We start from the raw sequence: 19,412 nt of genomic DNA on the forward strand, positions 1-19,412 counted from the left end.
ATTTGCATTACTAATTTAAGTGAATGTGATGTAAAATACCACTTTTAACCAAAAAAACCAGAAAAACTAAAACTTGACTTTTTAAAACCATTATTTCTTCTAAAATGGCTTGCATTGTTAAGCATTTAAAAAAAGTTGTTTTTTTTCATCTTCAGGTCAGTAAAAATTTTGTGAAAAACCCTCATCTAATTTCTGCATGATTGTTCTTCTTGACTTGAAACAATTGGGCAAAATAACTCATAGGAAATTCTAATATAATTCTGCCATCCATGTAAATTCATTCAGATTTTACATCAGGATAACTGGTTGATTTTGTTTATAGCTGCATAGTTTTGAATATTTTCTAAAAAATTGCATGATTTTAATCACAGCAAATGTAGACTTAGGTGCCTCACTCCCTTAAAGTCAACAGAAAACTCCCTTGAGCTTCTCTTGGGAAGGGTTGAGCCTTTAATCTGTGTTTGTTTAATAATAAAGTCCCTGAGATAGGCTGGTAGATAGGTTTCTTTGAGCCACACTTGTAGCAATATTAAGTATGGGCTTTTTTCTGATATACCCTGGTTTCTTAGACTGCTTAAGCAGGTAGTACTGACTTTTCCACAATGATCTCCTCCTGACCTTCTGGTTTTTCTTTTTGTTCCTATTACATGAAGGTAGATAAATATTTTGCAGCAGAAATGTGAATATATATATATTTTTTTTTAAATGAGTGGTTCATCATTACTCTTCTGTTTTCTTATTCCATTAAATTCTATCCCACATGATCATTTATAAACAAACATTTACTGTCAATATTTGCTGAAAAAGTCCAAGTCAACCAAGTGAATAAAGCATTAGAAAACATAATTTTGTTTCTTCACTCAGCTAAATCCATTAAGACTTTAACACAAGTAGAAATTAAAGACAAAGGGAGTTTCTTAAAATATGAAGGCCTGTAGCACATTTGCATTTTGAAATTAATTGCTGACCTAATTATTTGTCAGTAGTAGGATAAGTTAATCAAATATAACTTACAGTAAAGCTTCTAAACACCCACAGGATTTTGTCCCCCAGAGTAAATTGTCATAGTGGTCCAGTTTGACAATCCATTCTCACTGTCATCTTGTGACCAAAGGAAGACTATCTGCGAAATGGTACCATATGGAGACACAAGAGAGAATGAAATACTTAGATCTCCTGTACAAAGGCATGATAAGCTAACAGTCACCAGAGGAAGTCAGGAACGACGAAGCTTTGAAAAAAGAAATACCCTGCCTTTCAAATCCATTTAGATTTATTTTTATACTCTCTCCAATTTGGACTAAAATACTCTGATATTAAATATGCATATAAAATAGAAATCAAACGCATTGTGCAATGTTTCATTTCTAGCATATCTGTGGATCTGCATTTCATGCTTAGCACTAGTTTGATGGAAAGGCCGGTATTTATAGACAAGACTAGGACCTTTCCCTCTTCATCTTACGGAAACTGACTGTGTTATCCCCAAATAATATGTCGCAACCAACCACTTCATGACCTGAGGCTAAGAATGCACAATTTTATTTCAAAACGCGCTCGGAAACAAAATCTGATGAAATGATCAGGTAATGTGACCAATGCATTATTTTCAAAAGGCATACCTAGGCGTTTGAGCTAGAAATACCTCATCAGTAGTAATATGAACTACTTCATCGCTTCTGTTATTACAGTACTGCCTCTCTCCTGTCATCTGCTGGCAATGGCAACCCACCGTAAAGGATGTTTTTCTGATCATTTTGCACTCATTAAATACAGCTGTCACAATAGCGGATGCGAGACTGCATACAAAACTTTTATGCCATGTCAAAATAAAGCAGAAACATTTTAAAAAGATCTGAAACCTTTGAAGCCTTTTCTTGAGAAATATTGAAATATTGCTTTTTGTTGTTGTTGTTTGCGACAATTGAAAATGTTCCACAGCTACATGCATTAAAACTCACTGCAGAACAAAACATCATCCATCAAAATTAAGGAAAAAGGACAAAAAAATGGAGAAAAAATGAAACTAAACCAAATCTCTCTGAAGCACAAAGTGTTTGGTTTCTGAGAGTCTGAAGTTCTGGTTCATCACCTGATTTCTTGGCCTGAACATTCACTGAGTTTCAAAATCTCTAGGGAGGTGACATTTACTTCTGGACTAGGGATGAAATCTGCCCCATAAAGCTTCCAGCTGAGTGAAAACATCTTCCCCAAGTTCCCCATTCTGAGAAACAGCTCCCTTTCAGGCTAAGCAGCAGTAAATTCTGTAGTTGTTTGACATTATTGCCATAAAAAAAAATACTTAAAAGGTCACTGTGAATGACCCCAAAGCCATTTGGTGACTGGTGTGAACAGAGAATCCCTTATGAGTAGCATGAGTTAATATTCTTGTTTGTATGCAAGTGTATTCTGAAATACTGTAGCATCCAAAATGACCTATTGAAGACTTTGGTCACCCTGTAAGAGCTGCAAGAAAGTAGCAATTTGCACCGGTCTTGCACCTCCCAATTTAAGAATTGCATGATCATAAAAGAAAAAAAGTTGTTAACTTTGAAGCATCTCCTTGAGTTGATGGCTACTGAGAAGCAGGTCACTTGAGAAAATACAGATTTTCAAAGATACAGAATTTTCAAATGACACCCAATTGTGGGTAAAATAGCTACTCACATGAACAAAGACAAGATATTGAGAATGTCTGATCTTAAACTTTAATCAAGAGACTTCTTCAAAGACTGGATGATACAGGTATAAATCAATGACTTTTATTACTTGCAGTTACTCATTTAACAAAAATGTCATGAGATCCATTTCTTTGTAGTAAGTCTGCTCTTTGCTGTAAATCTTCTGCCTTCCTGAATGTACGGGCTTGGGCCATTTATGTGATTTACTTGTTGTGGGCTTTCCATTCCCTTCTAATTTTTAAATTGAAATTTTTGCCTGTGCAAACAATGATGAGAAAAAATGTGCAAGAGCACGTGCATGTATACATGTGTATGTCTAAATGCACCTTTAACACACATCTGAAAAGCGCTTCACGCTCACAGTCCTGCCAGCAGTAGGGTGCATGGAAAGGAGGCCCTTGAAAGCCATGGCTGGGCTGGAACAGCCCCAAGCTCTCTCATTACCCCTGAAAAGCACAAGCACATGACAGCCAAAGGGAGGCAACTTCCAGCATTTGTGTGGTTGGCACCCATGCAATGCAAGTTGCTTTCCTTATGGAGAGTTAAGTGTGTCTCCATGAGATATGGTGACACAACTGTTGTGGGGAGATACTCTCAGCTCCCTCACTCTCTCTCTCTCTCTCTCTCCCCTCCTCTCCCTCTCTCTCTGACTTGCTTCTTCCTGATGCAACTATTTCCTTCTCCTTTTACTTCTCTTCCTGTATACCTCACATATTGTCCTTTACCTTTGTTGATGGCATCTTTCCTGAGATGAAAGAAAGAAAACTGTGTCCCTGGCTTTGGGAAAAGGAGAAAGACAGCACAAATCTTACTGCAAGAGCATATTCTCCTAGCAAAGCAGTTTTTGTTAGAACATCATGAAGGCATGACAGAATTTGTGAGTGAGCATACCAACACTGGGAAGAGCATTGTTGAGCTCTTTTTGCCATTACCGCCTACCATAAACATTCCTGGATCATCCAGTCCCATTCCCCAGATGAAAGAGGGAAAGGTCCTTCAATTCATTTGATGTCCCAGACAGAGTCAGCTTCCCAGATTGCAGAAAACTTTTTCAGACAGCACTAGACTCCATAAATCTGAATCTCAGGGCACTAATCCCAGCTACGGCTGTAGGGTCAAGTCAGTTTGGGACTTGAGTGAATGGGAATAAATCACAGTGGAGTGACCAGTGGAAGGAAATACAGTTAGAAGAAATCTCAGCCTGTAGGTTCTGAATGAGTATGAGCAGAAACTAAGGCAAAGACGGAGAATTTGGCATGGAGTGTAGGGAAGAAAGGAGTGAGAGAATTCAAGTAAAGGGCACAAGTAGTGAAAGGGAGATAGAAGAACAGAAGGAAAGCAGAAATATGAAAACTGTGAGAAAGAGAGGGAAGAATTCAGTAGAGACAAGGACAGTACATGAAGTGGGAAAAACTTTATGGGGAATGTTGAGACAAAGGGAGGATAAAACCCACGTGAAACACCCACAAACAATGTATTGTGTGCAGCTACACCTTTTCACCAGCCCAGAGTTCACTTTCTCTCTCAACATCAGAGTCCTCCTGCTGGTCTTGGGCTAGCTGAGATACCCCACTGATGCCCTGGCTGCTCCTGGTCCACCCTGCTGGGACCTGTGTTTCTCACTACTGCCATCCCATACCAAGTCAATACACTCGAGTTCCTGGCCAACTCCTGTCTTATGGCTTTCAAAACTAATTTTCAGACTGGACTCTAATCTCAAAATCTGCCCGACAGGGCACGGTATAATCCCAGCTCTATTTTAAAGGTCAAGTCCTGCAGGTTTTGCTTGGTTTTGACTCATTCAGACCTTCCAGTGATTTCAAAAGCCACTGACCTAGATAAGGGAGGGCAGAACTGGGGCCACTGTCAGATTTCCAGTGTAAAAAGTGACTTATTTTCAGATGGCTTGACTGTACCTGCCGTAAGGTTTCACTGTTCTATCTCTCTTACTGAAATACATGGAAGGTTCTGTACATCAAATACATAAAAGATTTGACTTCTAATTCCTACCATGTATTTTGGTAAGAGGAATTAAATGTCAAAACACAAAAGCAATTATACACTTAATGGTAAAAAACATATAATCAAGTCATTTTTTTTATTTTCAAATTGCGGGGATTGAAATAAAAGGGCAAGAGGGTCTTACTTTGACATTATAGGAGATGGAAAGGCACATTTGTATCCTTTTGTACCTTTTACAAAATGAATATGCCAGTAATCAGACCCATTCATTTTGAAAAGGAGATTGTGCTTTAGATCTATGACATATTTGCGAGGGTGTTGAGAAAGTATCTAAGTAAAATGTGCCATAGGAAATCAGCTCTGGGGAAATGCAGCTATTCTTCACAATGATATACAACTAGTTTGGCATAACACTTGGGGTGAAACAAAGCCTGCTGGTATGGGCGAGTCATTGCTGTGTATTTAACCAATCATCACTACAGCAAGGTAGGCAAAATTTCCTAGCTTGGGAAGAGTCCAAGCTTCAAATTGCTGGAGGCTGAAACAGTGATCTGGGACACTTTGCTATGAGGTTATCAGCTTCTCCTCTTCAGAAGGCAGCTGCCAGTGGCCACCATTGCAGTTTAAGGCACAGCTCTGTTTTTTAGCTCTGCCTTTGTCAGGTTAATTTTTATGTCCTTTTCCTCTATGTACCTAGCAAACTTAAAGTGGGATGAAAGTGGAGCACCTGCTGGTGCCTCTATTTCTATGATACTTGAAGCTAGTGGCTAATTGCTGGTGTATCTGTACAATCCCTAACACAGTGAACCTCTGCTCCTATTGCTAGGCTGGTAGGCACCTTTACAGTAGTGAACTGGTCCTCCAGACTGGGCACAAGGACAGGGTGCATCACAGCTCTCTCTGTCCTGAATAGATGCCTCTCCTTCCCAGAGGCTGGGGACAACTGATGCACATTTACAGCCCAATCTGTCACCTCTCTGTTGCAAGACCCTCTGTAGCTGAGACAGACTAGAGGTGCAGAAATCCCGTGAATTTAGTGGCAACAGAGTGCTAAAATGTCTCTTTTCCACTTCTACAGAAGTTTATGAGGGAATAGAAGTCCTACTAGTGATAAATATTGCTACATTACTGCTTATACTCAGCATCAATCTTTGTGAACCATTAAACCAAATTCCTTTTTAACACTACAAAATCTATGAACATATCCTGTTAAAAACTAACAGATGTAAAGTGTGGGATCATTCCTCTGTCCCACAGACTAGTGTATCCATATTGTTCCAAATTCTCAGGTCTGATTCCTGCTTATGATGATAGTGCATTTGTGAAGCTGTGCAAAACCACTAAAAATTAATATGAATGTGCCTGCCATGTAGGTAAAGATATACAGCTAAGTGGCTCTGGCATGAGCTAGATGAAAACCCCAAAAGGACAAATTTGAAAACATGACTTAAAATGCTCCAGAAATGAAATTCAAGCTGAATTACCAATCAGAACGCAGTTTTGTCATTCTAAATGGGAAATATTTCTTTGGAGCATGGTGATTCCCTGTATACATAGATAATTGGCACTCTGCTCAAAGCTTATCCAGGTAGCCAAGTCACAGGAAAGATTTCCCTTCAATGGCTTACATCAGCAATCTGTCCCACACAAAATGTAAGTTTTTTTTACGAGGGAGCTGGGCCAACTACTTTAATGTAGCTCTAATTATCAACTTCTAAAATTAATTTTGGCACCTATTTTTTTGTGTAGAAATACTTTTGTGTTTTCTTGATGACTCCCTTATAAAGGTACCATAAAGATTAAAAACCTGATCCCAACAAAAAACGGGTAAAAAAAATCATTTGAGGAAATATGGAAATACTGCCAGTTCACCTGGAGATCTGCTGCTTCTGCAGGCTGTTTCATGTGTGTAGAGGTCTTAAAAAACACAAAAAGATTTTAAGAGAATATTTGTATGTATATTTAATGTCTAAGAAATGGTAGAACATCTATTTTATGTGCTAAAGCACTATTATGTATCTATATTTAGCTTTCACTTTAAGTGGGTGTTATCTGCTAATGTATATTTTGGGGACTTTGAAAATCTAATGTTTAACTGTGGTATTTTTCACTTTCTGTAAAGAGTGGGCTTTTGATAACAAAAGAGGAAAAAAACCCCTAACCTGTTAAATGGTACTTACTAAGAAATAGGTTTCTCTTTTCTGGGGAGAAGGAAGTATCAAACTTTTAAATCCTACTTGCAGACTTACAATTTTATAGGGGGAAAAAAAAGATCAAAAAAATCCCATTTTTTACAAAAGTTAATTTCTCTTGAATTTTGAGAACTGAGTTCTATCATGTTGTGTTTCCCTGCAGAGAGAATGCAATGACTGGCATAGGAAGTAGCTGAAAACAAATTTCTTTGATGGACATTTTCTGTCACCCTTTGCCATCACAGCATACATTTTCCTGTCACATAATATACGGTAATTATATGGATTTTCCTCTTTCCAAATCAGAGGAATTCTTCCTTACTTGAACAGAGGGGCCACAGACTACTAGTCAACCTAAAAATCCTGTTAGCATTACATCTCAGCATAAATAAAGAATTTGGATCAGTGCCTTGTTAGATCACCGCTATTTCTAGCTCGCTGAGTAAAAAGAGCATTTTTTGCAGCCTAGTTTGATAAGTAAAAGGTGTCTTTCTCACCTGCGTGCACTCTGAATTGTCACTCTCATTCTTTGTTCCTTTGCATGCGGCTGTTGTCAGCTCCCGAGTCACAGAACCACTTGCAGGAATGGCTCGGGAGAGTTTTGGAAGAAAGGAAAGGGAAAAAAGGAGCCGCATTTTTATTTAACAGGAGAAGGAGAACATAAAGAAAAGAAAGGTGTTCTCAAGAACGTAGCCTGCAGCCTTGTCAGGTAGCATTTCTTCAGATGGTTTTTTTCTCACCCCTTTCCCACCCCAAGATCTCTCTTCATCATTTTTTTAAACATCTCTTCTGGGACAGAGACATGAAAGTGAATTGTGGGTCAAAGGCAAGAATTAGGGGTTGCCAGGTCTGCTTTCTGATGGCTTTACTTTATCTTTGTGTCCAAGCTTTTGCCAGTTAGCAGGTACTGTGGGTTATCCATTCCAGTCACATCATTTTCTGCTTGATGACAAGCATCACACCTTCATCCATCACATTTACATTTCAAACTGCCACACTGCTCTATTGATTAATTATTTAGCAGCTCTTGGCCACTTGTGAGTGTTTCTGTGCTCACGTTTCATGGGGAAGGTCCATTCTTTTTATTTATGTGCAGTTTTGTAAAGCTAAGAAAAAAAAAAAAAGTAAAGCCTTTATCATACACAGATGCCCCTAACCCAGGTGTGTGTGCCTGTATCCATGCACACGTGTGTGAATATTTACCTGTGTGTGTGTGTGTGCATACTCCAGTACTATTAGGTGCACACAGGGAACAGAAGCAGGTAATCTGATCAATAAGCACATGCTCGCACTGATAATAGATTTCTGAGTTTTCAGAGCACTGAACAGCAGATCAATGAGACCTTGCAGGTGTGCTGGAGCCGGGAATTGCATCAGCCACATCATGCTCCCTACAGACCGGCAGGGAACACAGACATCGTCCTCTGGGCTTTGTCACTTTGAGCAAAAACAGGTGGAGGATTTTTGCAGGTGCCTGCTAATGGCTGTGTTTCTTCCACATCACAGTCAGGAAAGGGCAGCCTCTGAACAACACAGGAGATCCAATTCGACCTAGGGCTCAACTTGCCCCGGAAAATCACTCCATCTGTCTTTTCCTCAGTTCTCCTTTCGTGAAATGCAGAATGAGGATCTAATCCTATAGCCCTTCTGCTTGCTTTATTTTATTTTCAGATAAAAATCCACTGTAAGAATAACATCTATCTGTTCTATCTGAAAATACAGGTTAGCTCAGAAATCTGTGTTTGGAAGAGTGATGTTTGGTCTTGCTTCTGATCCCTGGGGCACTTGTGGGCACTCTGCTTTAGCTGGATGCTTTTCTGATCCACCACTACCCCTCACCCAGCAGTTCCCATGAGAGCAATCTGTAATCCTTTGGTGTCCCAGGTGGTGGTTCACTCCAGAATACCCTCTGAGATTCGTAACTGCTTGTCCAAAGATTCGTGTCTCTAGAAGGAAGAGCTGCAAGAAGAAAGCAAGATGCGGTATTCCATGATGGGAATAGAAATGTTTTCAATAAAGGCTTTGGAAAAGTCTGATGTTCATGATATCACACACTTCTGTTGGAGCAGAAAATGAGGTAATCTTGGAGTTTAGAATAAATTTAGTATTTGGATCTGTTTTAATGTTTTCCACTGTTTTCATTTTTTACAAGTTTATTGTGGATATAATCCAACAAATATGAACAGAGTGATTCTTTTTCCTGTTATTAATTTTCAATGATTTTTGACTTACGCAAAACTTATTAAAATCAAAAAAAGTATGTATATTACCTTAATAGACCCTGAATGAGATCCTTGAAGAGCAGGGACTACATGGCTTTTATTACTCCATCTCTTGTATTTCTGTCTTCATCCTTCAAATTGCAAAAGTAAATGTAATACCACTGGCTTTTTTTTTATGGATGGGATTTGTGACAGTATTCAGCTCATTATGTGAATGCTGTTAGGCTAGGGTTGGTCAACATTTCTCTGTCAAAATTACTTGGTTTATTGTAAAGTACATTGGGAACTTGAACAAGGTGAGTATCCTACTTATATTTACAGTAAAATATTACACCACTCAGACAATACAACAAAACCATCTGCTTGGTCTCTTAGTGTTGCTAGTACACTATTTAGCACACAGAGAATAACTGACTGGGTCCCTTCTATTGAAAGTATTGAAATAAAAAAATGGAGTAAGTCTTAGTCCTGACCTATGGTGGAGGATTTGGTTGCTTGGTCAAATATAATCCCCATCTCTGACTGCAGTTAAAGGAAATATTTAATGTTTAATTTTTGCCATTACTTTGCCTCTATGTTTGCTTCTCTTCCTGCCTCACTCAGTCCCTTTCTGTCTCTATTCTAACAGAAACTCCTGTGAAGTGCAAATTAATCTACCCGTATTTTTTCAGCTCTTTCCAGAACTCCTCCACCTCTGGCATTTAAAGTAAGCACTTGATGCTGGCAATCCAGACATCCCCCATATCTTCTGCAAGGTAGCAGTCTTGTACAGCACCAAAACCACCAAAACTAGTGCCTGGCAAAGAATCCCTGCTAGTGAGGGATTCTCACGTTTTTGTTGCTCTGGTATATAAGGGAGGAAGGGAATGCAGCATGTACGTCCATGGAGGGAAACACAGCAATGGATGGTCTTCTCTGTGAGAAGTCCTGACCTACCAATTTCCAGTGTACTATGAATATTCAGAGAAAAAACTTTTAATTTCTGCCTGTTACCCCAAGTGATTTACACTGATATAACTTCTGCATGTGAAATGTCATTGTAGCAGTATTGTTATAATCATAGTAATTAAAACTTCAAGTAATTTGAAAATCAATACTTTATGGTTAAACAAAGGTGATGATATCTATTACCTCTACAGTAAACAAAGTGTCTTATAATGTAAAGTGCAAAAATGAAGGACAGAATGTGATCTTTTAACTTATACAGCAGGGTGGTTTCTCTTACATGAGTAACTCCAACAAGAAAACAACAAAACTGTGGCAACACTCGATAAGATCAAAGACATTATTATCTAGATTTCTCTGTAGTACTGTTCCACTGTAAAGATCCAAAATTAAAAGAAGACAAATGAAGTTCTTTCTCTAATATAGTGACAATGTACTGATGTGCCTTTTAATTTTTTCCCCCTTTACTTCTTTGAAATAACCCTTCTCTGTAGAATAACAGTCTCTCTTACATACCTATTCACTCATCGATCCTAAAACTATCTGATACAGTGATGATATGGCAGCAAAGCTCTTCACACGTTTTCTTGTTTTGCTTGCTTCATCTCTTCACATCCACAGTTAACAGGCTTGCTCTGTATAAAAAGAATAAACACAGTAATTGCTTTGCCATAGGTGTGTTTAATTTGTATTGTCACAAATAAAAAGGAAAAATAGCACTTCATCTTTTTTTGGCTTAATGAGATCAGGAAAGTATTTTCATAATTGAAAACAAAGAGTCTTTTAAATAAGAGTCTTGTATTAGAAAGTGACAATAATATAAATCAGACACCTTCCAGTGAACTCTTCTCTAAAATGCCAAACACGATAACAAAAAAAACCAATTAGGTTATGAGTGGACTTGTTATAGATTAAAATACATAAACAAAATTCTGAATATTTTACAGGATTACACAGCCTCTAAATCTTATTTATACAATTTCTAACTGCATAAATACTAGCCATCAATTCCTGCTTTTGCCACTAATGAGACAGGTCCCAAGTAATTATATGAAAGACACAAAAAATCCAACTAGAGCAACAGGTAGTTCTTCATATTATCTATGAATAGAGCATTACTTTACCACTTTGAGGAGTAAGTATTCAGCTATTGCTGAGAAGGTGCTCAATTGCATCTTCAAAGTTAGCGGGTTTCCACTTGATGACCAGAGTTCATTAAAGATGAACATCCACATCTTATTGTCAATCCTTTTCTGCAAAAGAATTATTGTTAATCAATTTTGATATAAAGGTCAGAGAAGAAGAATGCTATGTCTTCTGCCCAAGCCTGGTCATTCAGTCAACAGAGAGAGCCAGTACAGTATTTTCCAGAGGAATTAAAAAGACAGACAAATAAACAACCAAGTAAACCATGAAATGGCAAGTCATAGATCAAGCTAATAGTGCAGTGCTGCTGTCCATGGAGCATTCCTGCCTGACTTCCCAGCACATGGAGCATTTGCTCTTACTTTATTAGTCAAGCAGGACTCACTTCTGCCTTCCCAGTACACCCAGAAGTCCCAGAAATACAGCGATGGTTCCACCTGTTATGGTAATAGTACTAAAAACTATTCTTTTCAGTCAAGGAACCCTATTTATCAGATGGTCACCTGTAGCAGAAAATCCCATAGGTTGAACACATGCAACACAACTGATTTCTTTTTATTTCCTCTAAATTTACTGTCTTATACTATTTAACTACACTGAAGGCCCTCTTGTTCATAAGTAATGTGACAGGAAAAAAAGGAGGTCATGACTCATGGTTTAATTAATCACTCCTAATTAATCACACCTTCAGGAGGCTCAAGTAGGTACAATATTGAGAAACAGACTTCCTTGCTGTGCCTTTTCCATATAACATTGATCCAGAGAAAAGGGAGAGTACTCCTGTCCCTCAGGGGTGTAACTCTCAGCCATTGCTTTGCTGGAGAATTACTGCAGGATTGAACAGTGAAACATCTTTGGGAGGCAACCACCTCACAAGACTACACATTTCTAGTGCATTGCTGCCTTTTCTATAGAAATGATTGAAAAGCATACAGAAGTCACTGACACATAGATGCACAAAACCAGCTGTTTGCACCCAGTCTATCTTAATATTAATCTGGCTGAAATGGATAAACAAAACCATGCCACGGCTTGTGGGATGAGCTCATAGTAGGTAACTGCTCTGTACCTGCACAGCATGAAAAAAATAAATTATGTTTCTTGTTTTTTTCCTGACGAATAAATCTTAAATTGTTTCCAAAACTATGGCATGCCTTCACAGAGAGGGAACACCCTGATTCAGAGCATTGTGTCTAAGGTGGTCTCTTCAAGGTGACAGTGACAAGTCTGACTCTTCTGTCAGGAGACAGACCTGGGGTATCCTCAAACATGAAACAGTGCCTAAACCATTATTAGGCTGTTAGGTAAAACATTAGTTTATGGCATCACTGCTGTGACTATGATAATGCTGCAAAAGACACGAACGGGGTTATTGATTTATTTGAATCAAATATTGTTAGCATCAGCCAGAGGAGAGGACCCCAGGTCCCAAACTGGCTAGGGGCCACTTTGCTGAAAAGGGCTATGATTACAGATAAATGCTGGAGCTGGAGCATGAACCTTGTGTTCAATACTTTCCGTGTCCATCCATTTTTCTTCCCCCTCTGAAATTTCTGCCTTTCCCTCCCGAGAATACAAAAGACAACAAACACCACAGAAGAAAACACAGTCACTTCTGCAAAATGGTGCCTAAAACAATGTGCAATGCCATACCTAGACCTGCGGGGAGCTGACCATTAGGGTTTCTTTCAATAACCCTCTTCGGGGACAAAGAAAGAGAGACTGGTTACAAGGGGTGCAAGGTGCACAGATGCAAGTTCCACTTCCCTTGGTTTACCTCTCTCTAGAAAACAGGAAGTCTTGGAAGGAGGAAAGTACTCTAGACCCTACTGACTTTAGATGTCACTGCTTCAACTTCATGAGAAGGGAGACACCCTGAAGTCCAGTATTCTGGTGGCATGTGAGACCTTTTCTTCCTCAGCTGGAGCAGTGACTGAGCTGTGAGCTGAATTTCACACTCAACGCAGCAATCTAATAATATAGTGCCTTGGTGTTTGGTGGTTATCTTGATTTGGTAGTGCAGTGGAAAACATTTTCTACTTAACTTCACATGGCACACTGATGTGAAAAGTCCTGTAGCACCGGTAGCAACTGCATACCGCTTTTAGGCTAAGGATTAGCTGCCTTTAAAAAGGTTGCCCTCACTAGATTGAGAACTGATTGCAATACCTTCTTGTCTCTTCTTTATCTCAATCAATAATTTTTAGGGTTCAAATAATCAGAGTGCAATAATTCCTCCACAGGAACAGTCATGCAGTGGTGAATTACATATTCCAATCTGCATAAGTGTGAAAGAATAAAGGCAAATTTTGAACAAAACCTGCTATACTGAGGCAAAATTTGTGATTCTGCAGCTGACAGGTATGTGTCTTTACTGCCTTGCAAAGTTTAATACTTAATGGGAATAAGCTTTGGTAACACAACAGATGTAAAAATCAGACAAACCAGCCGAAAGCTCAGCTATATGTGTCCTGTGTGTGCCTTTAAATACTATTAAAATTGAATTTGACTAGACTTGCTCAAATCAGACCTGTTATCAACAACACCTTGTCTCAGGGGACCAACATTTGTCCAGTTAGGGCTTCCTTCATTAATCGTCCAGCATCAAGCAAGCCAAATCCAAATCTGTGGAGAAAAAGCAATTAGATATTTTAAGCAGTGATAAGAACACCACAAATAATCAATTTCTATGGCATTAACAGCTACCTGGCCCAGAAAAAGTCTATAAAAGCTAGAATTTATTGCAGAACACCAGACAGCTTACAGAGCATTGATTCTTAGTAGTATGCATAGATTGCTGGATTTAAAGAGAAATCCCTAATGGTTTTTACCTTTAATTTTTTCCTTTTAAAGGGAAAACAAGGATAAGGTGTTCATAAGGCCAAACTGCAGCAAAAGAAATGTCTAAGGACTGCTAAACAGAGTTTGTTTATCTTTCAGATGAACAGAATACTGCCACACTGTTTGATGGCAATTATATGTAATCTAATGCATAAACTTCATAAGTGGTGAGATGCTAAATACAGTTATAAGATTCTGTGGTTAGAAAAAGACATTAATTTGGCTTATTTTTAAAACATCTATTGTACCTGAGATGTGAACAGGCTAGAAATAATTTTTGCATTTGTTCTTCTTGTGAATCTTTAGGCTTTAAAGCCTTCTATTCCTCCCTAGCAATCTCATACTGGAGTTTTTTATTCTGCATTAACCTTTGTAATATGTAACTACTTATAAAAGGAAAACAAAATGTAGTGCAAAACCCAGCAGGCAGAACATCATTGTCTGCAGTGGACAACAATGTTTTGAAACCTATTTAGTCTTAATATTCCCAAAACCCGATTTTTGTATGTAGATGTTATAATTGATCTTTAAACGTGAACCAAACCATATCTGAACTCAGATTTCTAGATCAACAGGCTGAGAAGTCAAAAGGGACTTTGGTAATCATCTTGTCTGACCCCCTGTATATATGCACTAGAATCTTTCCCAAGAAGCTAGATTAAACAATGTCTTTCAGAAAGATGTCTAATCTCATTTTAAAGACTCCAAGCTATGGTGAGTCCACCTCCTCCCTGGGTAAGCTCTTCCAGTGTTTAATTACCCTTACTGCTAGGAGACGGTGTCTTATTTCAAGGTTGAATTTGTCTAACAGCATTCAAATACTGAAAATGCAGGGTGTTTGAGAGAGAGCAAATATAAGTGACATGATACACTTTATACTAATCCTAAATCAAAAGATTATGGAAATATTGAAAACATGACAACTAAAGCTCTATTTTGGCAAACATTTATGCAAGGGGGTATCTGTCTGCATAGGAAATGGTTTTCTTTCAATTCTGCAAGCTTACACACATTTGTAAAGTTATGCCAGGGCTTCAAGCACAATTCAAAAAGAGGCATCTGGAGTGGCTTTTGCTGAAAAAAATATTAGGCATTAACTAATAAATACAACTTCCCTCCATTTCTGCCCCCTTCTAAGCAGCCTTTGTGGCTGCTTATAACTACCAGAAGAAAAAGTGAGAAAACTTCCCATTGCAGAAATGTGATTGCTGCCATAGGGGGATGACTGCTGAAATCCAAACACAACCCAAGAGGGGAGAGAAAAAAAAAAAAGGAATGAAAAAAAAAGGAGAGTTGTCAAGATAATTAAAACTTTGCAACAATTCAGTAGTGGTGCTGATAAAAACAGCACTGCTGGCTGAATGCAAATAAGATGGTAAAGGCCCTGTTTGGATTATGGTAATTACTCAGTCTGAAGTTAGCTTCAGCCACACACACATATGAGCACACACATACACACACAGCAGTGGAGTGGAACCTGACAACCATACTTGGCGTGTGATCATAAAATTCCCTGGCACGCTCTCAGGATGCCATGTGGAGCTATTTGTACAGTTAGGTACGGGACTCTGCAGCGCAGGAAATACCAGCGGAAGCACGGCTGACCCGCCTGGCCTTCAGCGAGAGCCTGCCCCCCCCGCTTATCGCTGGCATGCATTCAAAAGTGATCTCTGGAGAAGGCAAATCAATCGAACACATGTTTGGTCTAAAAATGTCATTTTGGAATATGTTAAGATATTTCCTTACATTAGACCATTTTGTTTGCCCCAAAGATTTGTCAAGTGCAATTGAATGCATACACATCACAACGCATGCCAGTGCCAGAACAAAATAATTTCAATGTGTCCTTTAGTACTCTGATAAAATGCAGGCAGTCGGTGTTGAAACGAGATGCCCTGTGAAAGTCTTGTGAGCACTGGCATTCTGCATTTCTTCCAGGAACTTGTTTCTTTAAAATTTGGGATCCATCCAAATGAGCAGATTTTGTGTAAGAATGAGGAAGAGGACCAGCTCAACCTCTCCTCTTGCCTTCTAGACGGAGAAGTTGAGGCAGGCTAATTTATGTGATGAAAAATCATTAAAGAAATTACAATTTCCAACTCTGATTCCTAAATAATAAAGCCTTTATGAGGACAATATCATTACAAATAACCCTATTAATCTGTTGATTCAGCTTTAGAGCCAATTCTGATATATGACAAAGATGTGTTTCTTCAACAGTTTTCACAAGTTAATATTAAATAATATTGGCACACACATCATTTTTATTACTGAGTTCTTTGATTTGTTCACCCTGCACAGTCTCTGCAGCTGTGTGTTTTATGACCTACCCATCACAGGAGAAACTCCCATTAGCACCGGCACACAGCAGAGGAGATGTGAACTTTGCAATCAGGCTTGCTATCCTCACTCTGTTTTTGGTTAGTGCTGAAAAGGCTGTTTCAAGCAGATCAGAATAGTCAGAGCTCAATCTGAAAGTGCACCCGTACTGTGAAGGGCAGGCTTCCCTGCCTGGCATGTTCAAAGTTTGCGGAGACTATATCAAATCCAGATTTATACATGACTGTGGATGTCAAGATGCACTCCTCTGACCAACAGGCTCCTGAGGGAAGGCACCCACACCTCCCCCTTCTTTCCCCTTCCCTCCACCTTTACCCCCACACCCTTTTTCTCTCTTTGCATTGACCCAGTGTGGTTGCTAAAACACACACACACAAAGTGCATCAGCCTTGAAAGGCTGCAAGATGCTTGGGTTGCTGTACTTCAGCCGAGACACAAATTAGGTCCGTTTTTATTTGCTGTGGGGATCCTTTGCTGGTGTGTTTTCTCTCCTTTTCCAAAAAATGCCTCCTTAAAAGAGTACTTATCAGCTGATAGGCCAAAAATCAAAATTACATGATATCTCTTCCGAAATTATCTCAGGGAAGTTTGCACAATGTTTTCTCTGAGATTTTTATCTTAATTAAAACAAAGAAGTAAAAGAAGGGGCAAAAAAAAAAGAAAATTAAAAACTGCCAAGCTCTCAACTCTTACCAATCTCCTGACAGTACTAGTCCAAGACTTGAGATTGTACAACAGAGAAAAATGATTGGTTGCAAATTCATAATTTCAGTTTACAGATTCATTTTGATGGGGTTATCATGAAAAGGGTGGTCAGTACATTTTACACCTATGACCTTAACATCATTCTTTCCATTCTCCTGCATTTTGTGCATATTTAGTCACCTGTGGTTGCCTCTGAAAAGATGCAAAAGTTGGGCTATGATCCTAAAGCAATCAAGAATGTTAAGCATTTCAGAAATGGCATAGCATTACTTTGTCATAAAATAAGAACATTTGTGAAGGATATAATATTGTATTATAAAGGGGAAAAAAATAAAAATCTATAAAAGATTGCTAGATGTTAAAGGAAGTCTGATGAAAATGCACATTTATTAGTTCATATTAGACAAAAAGCGCTTTATAACTATATAGTGTTGTTATTGCGATAAATGCAGTATTTGTTCCAAAATGCTCAGTTCTTCTCACTACTGAGAGATATGGGATTATGTGTCCTAAAATTGAGGAATAATGATAAGACTTAAAAGACAAATTGAGGACCCACAAGATCTTGAAGTTTTTATTATATATACATTTCCAGAATGAATAATAAGTTTCTGGACCCTTTAGTGCTTTCTGTACTGTGTGGATTTTTTATTTTTTTTATTAGTGTGGACAAATAAATTTTATTTGATAGCTTGTTGTATTTAAAGACAGTGTAAAACTCTCATTGCAAACAGTTGTTTACAGTGCGCTTTTCAGCACAAAGCTGTTTTAAAGCTCAATTGTGCATTTTGCAGATAAAGTGGGAAAACTAACTGAAGGCTGTATTGTAAGCAGTGGTTGCCGTGGAAACCCCAGTTTCAAGAGCTGGTTCTCCATTACCACTTAATTTAGGCTTCCTAATTGCATTCCACTAAATCGGTAGCGACAATATCTGCAGAGCAAAACTGCATGCCCAGTCTAGCGCAAACCTCTTTGAAACAGGCTTTTTGAAAGCCAGGAGCTATAAAAACTCAGCATGACGTGGAGCATATGAGAAACCTGTAGTTCAAATGTACTGCTGCTTGCTTTCTCATCCTTAGTAACTTCAGTGCGCTCCACACCAATCTATTAGTTCAGTCTACCTTAAAGATCATAAAGCTCTGCCATGTGGAAACTCATCTGTCCACCAACACATTGGTGCAAAATAGATTTAATTGTACTCCCAACCCAGTATCATGTCCATCTTATTTTACTACACACCAGCAGGTAGCCGGTGCAGAGCCTTACTTTCCTTGAACTGCCCTTGCTCCATAATACGAGGAGAACAATACTTTCTCAGTTTAAATCATTTGCCACTGTTCAGCTGTGCAGCAAGCCAGACCGCCCATATGTGACCTAAAGAGAGCCTTGTCAGAACCACTAGACATAAAAGCATTCCAATTATCGACCATACTGCTTTAATAGAGGAGGCAACTAATATGATAGTGTAAGTGATTCTGCCACTGAGAAGCTCTTCGTCACTGTCAGATTAACACTTGAGTTAAACTCTTGTAAATCAGTCACATTATGCCGTTGGTTGAGAAATAAACACAGACCTATTACTCTTAGAATTCCAGAGGGCTCTCCCTGCCATCCAAGTTGTGCAGGATGCCCTATTAATCTGAATTTTGTCATGTTTATTATTTTGCAATTACTAATGTGGGTAACGTTGGAAAGATTTAAGTTGTCTATGATTAGATTCTGAAATGGATGTACATGCCTAGCAAAATCTGTGAGGGAAAAGGAGAGAGAGGAAGAGAGAGGAAAACAGGAGACAGCTTACGTGTAACTTCTGACTGAAAAAGACAGCAGACCACCAACTCAATTAAATCCTATAACTCTTTAAAAAAAACTAAAAAAAACCCCCATAGACCATTTCAAAGCAAAATATTCCAATGTCTTCAAGCTGAAGACTTCCCACAAGCTCACAGTGAAATACACCACCTGAACACTAAGGTGGTTGCATTTGAGCCCTCTAACATGTATCAAATGAATGCTGAAGTTGAAAATAATAAGTAAACAACTGCTCTTACAATGCTTCCTTCTCTCCACAGTATGATTAGATACTGGTAAAATACCTTTAAGTCATACATTATCAGCTTACCATCAGTCTTTCTATTTCTGTGGATTTTTGTCAAGCTTCTTGTCATTTTATCAAGTTTTTGTCTTCTGCTCTACCTGAGCTACTTTGAAATCAAAACGAAGACACCTCTGCTTTTGATATTGGGATTTTAGATGTGAGAGAGTGGACAGATAAAGATTGCTAGCACAAATTGGGAATTATTTCCTGTGGCACAGTTTTACCTGTTCAATGGAGCCCTCCCGGGTGGACAGTAAAGCTGGGAGAGAAGGAAATGAGG

This window comes from Aphelocoma coerulescens, chromosome 1, assembly GCF_041296385.1.
Source record: "Aphelocoma coerulescens isolate FSJ_1873_10779 chromosome 1, UR_Acoe_1.0, whole genome shotgun sequence".
Lineage (NCBI taxonomy): Eukaryota > Metazoa > Chordata > Aves > Passeriformes > Corvidae > Aphelocoma > Aphelocoma coerulescens.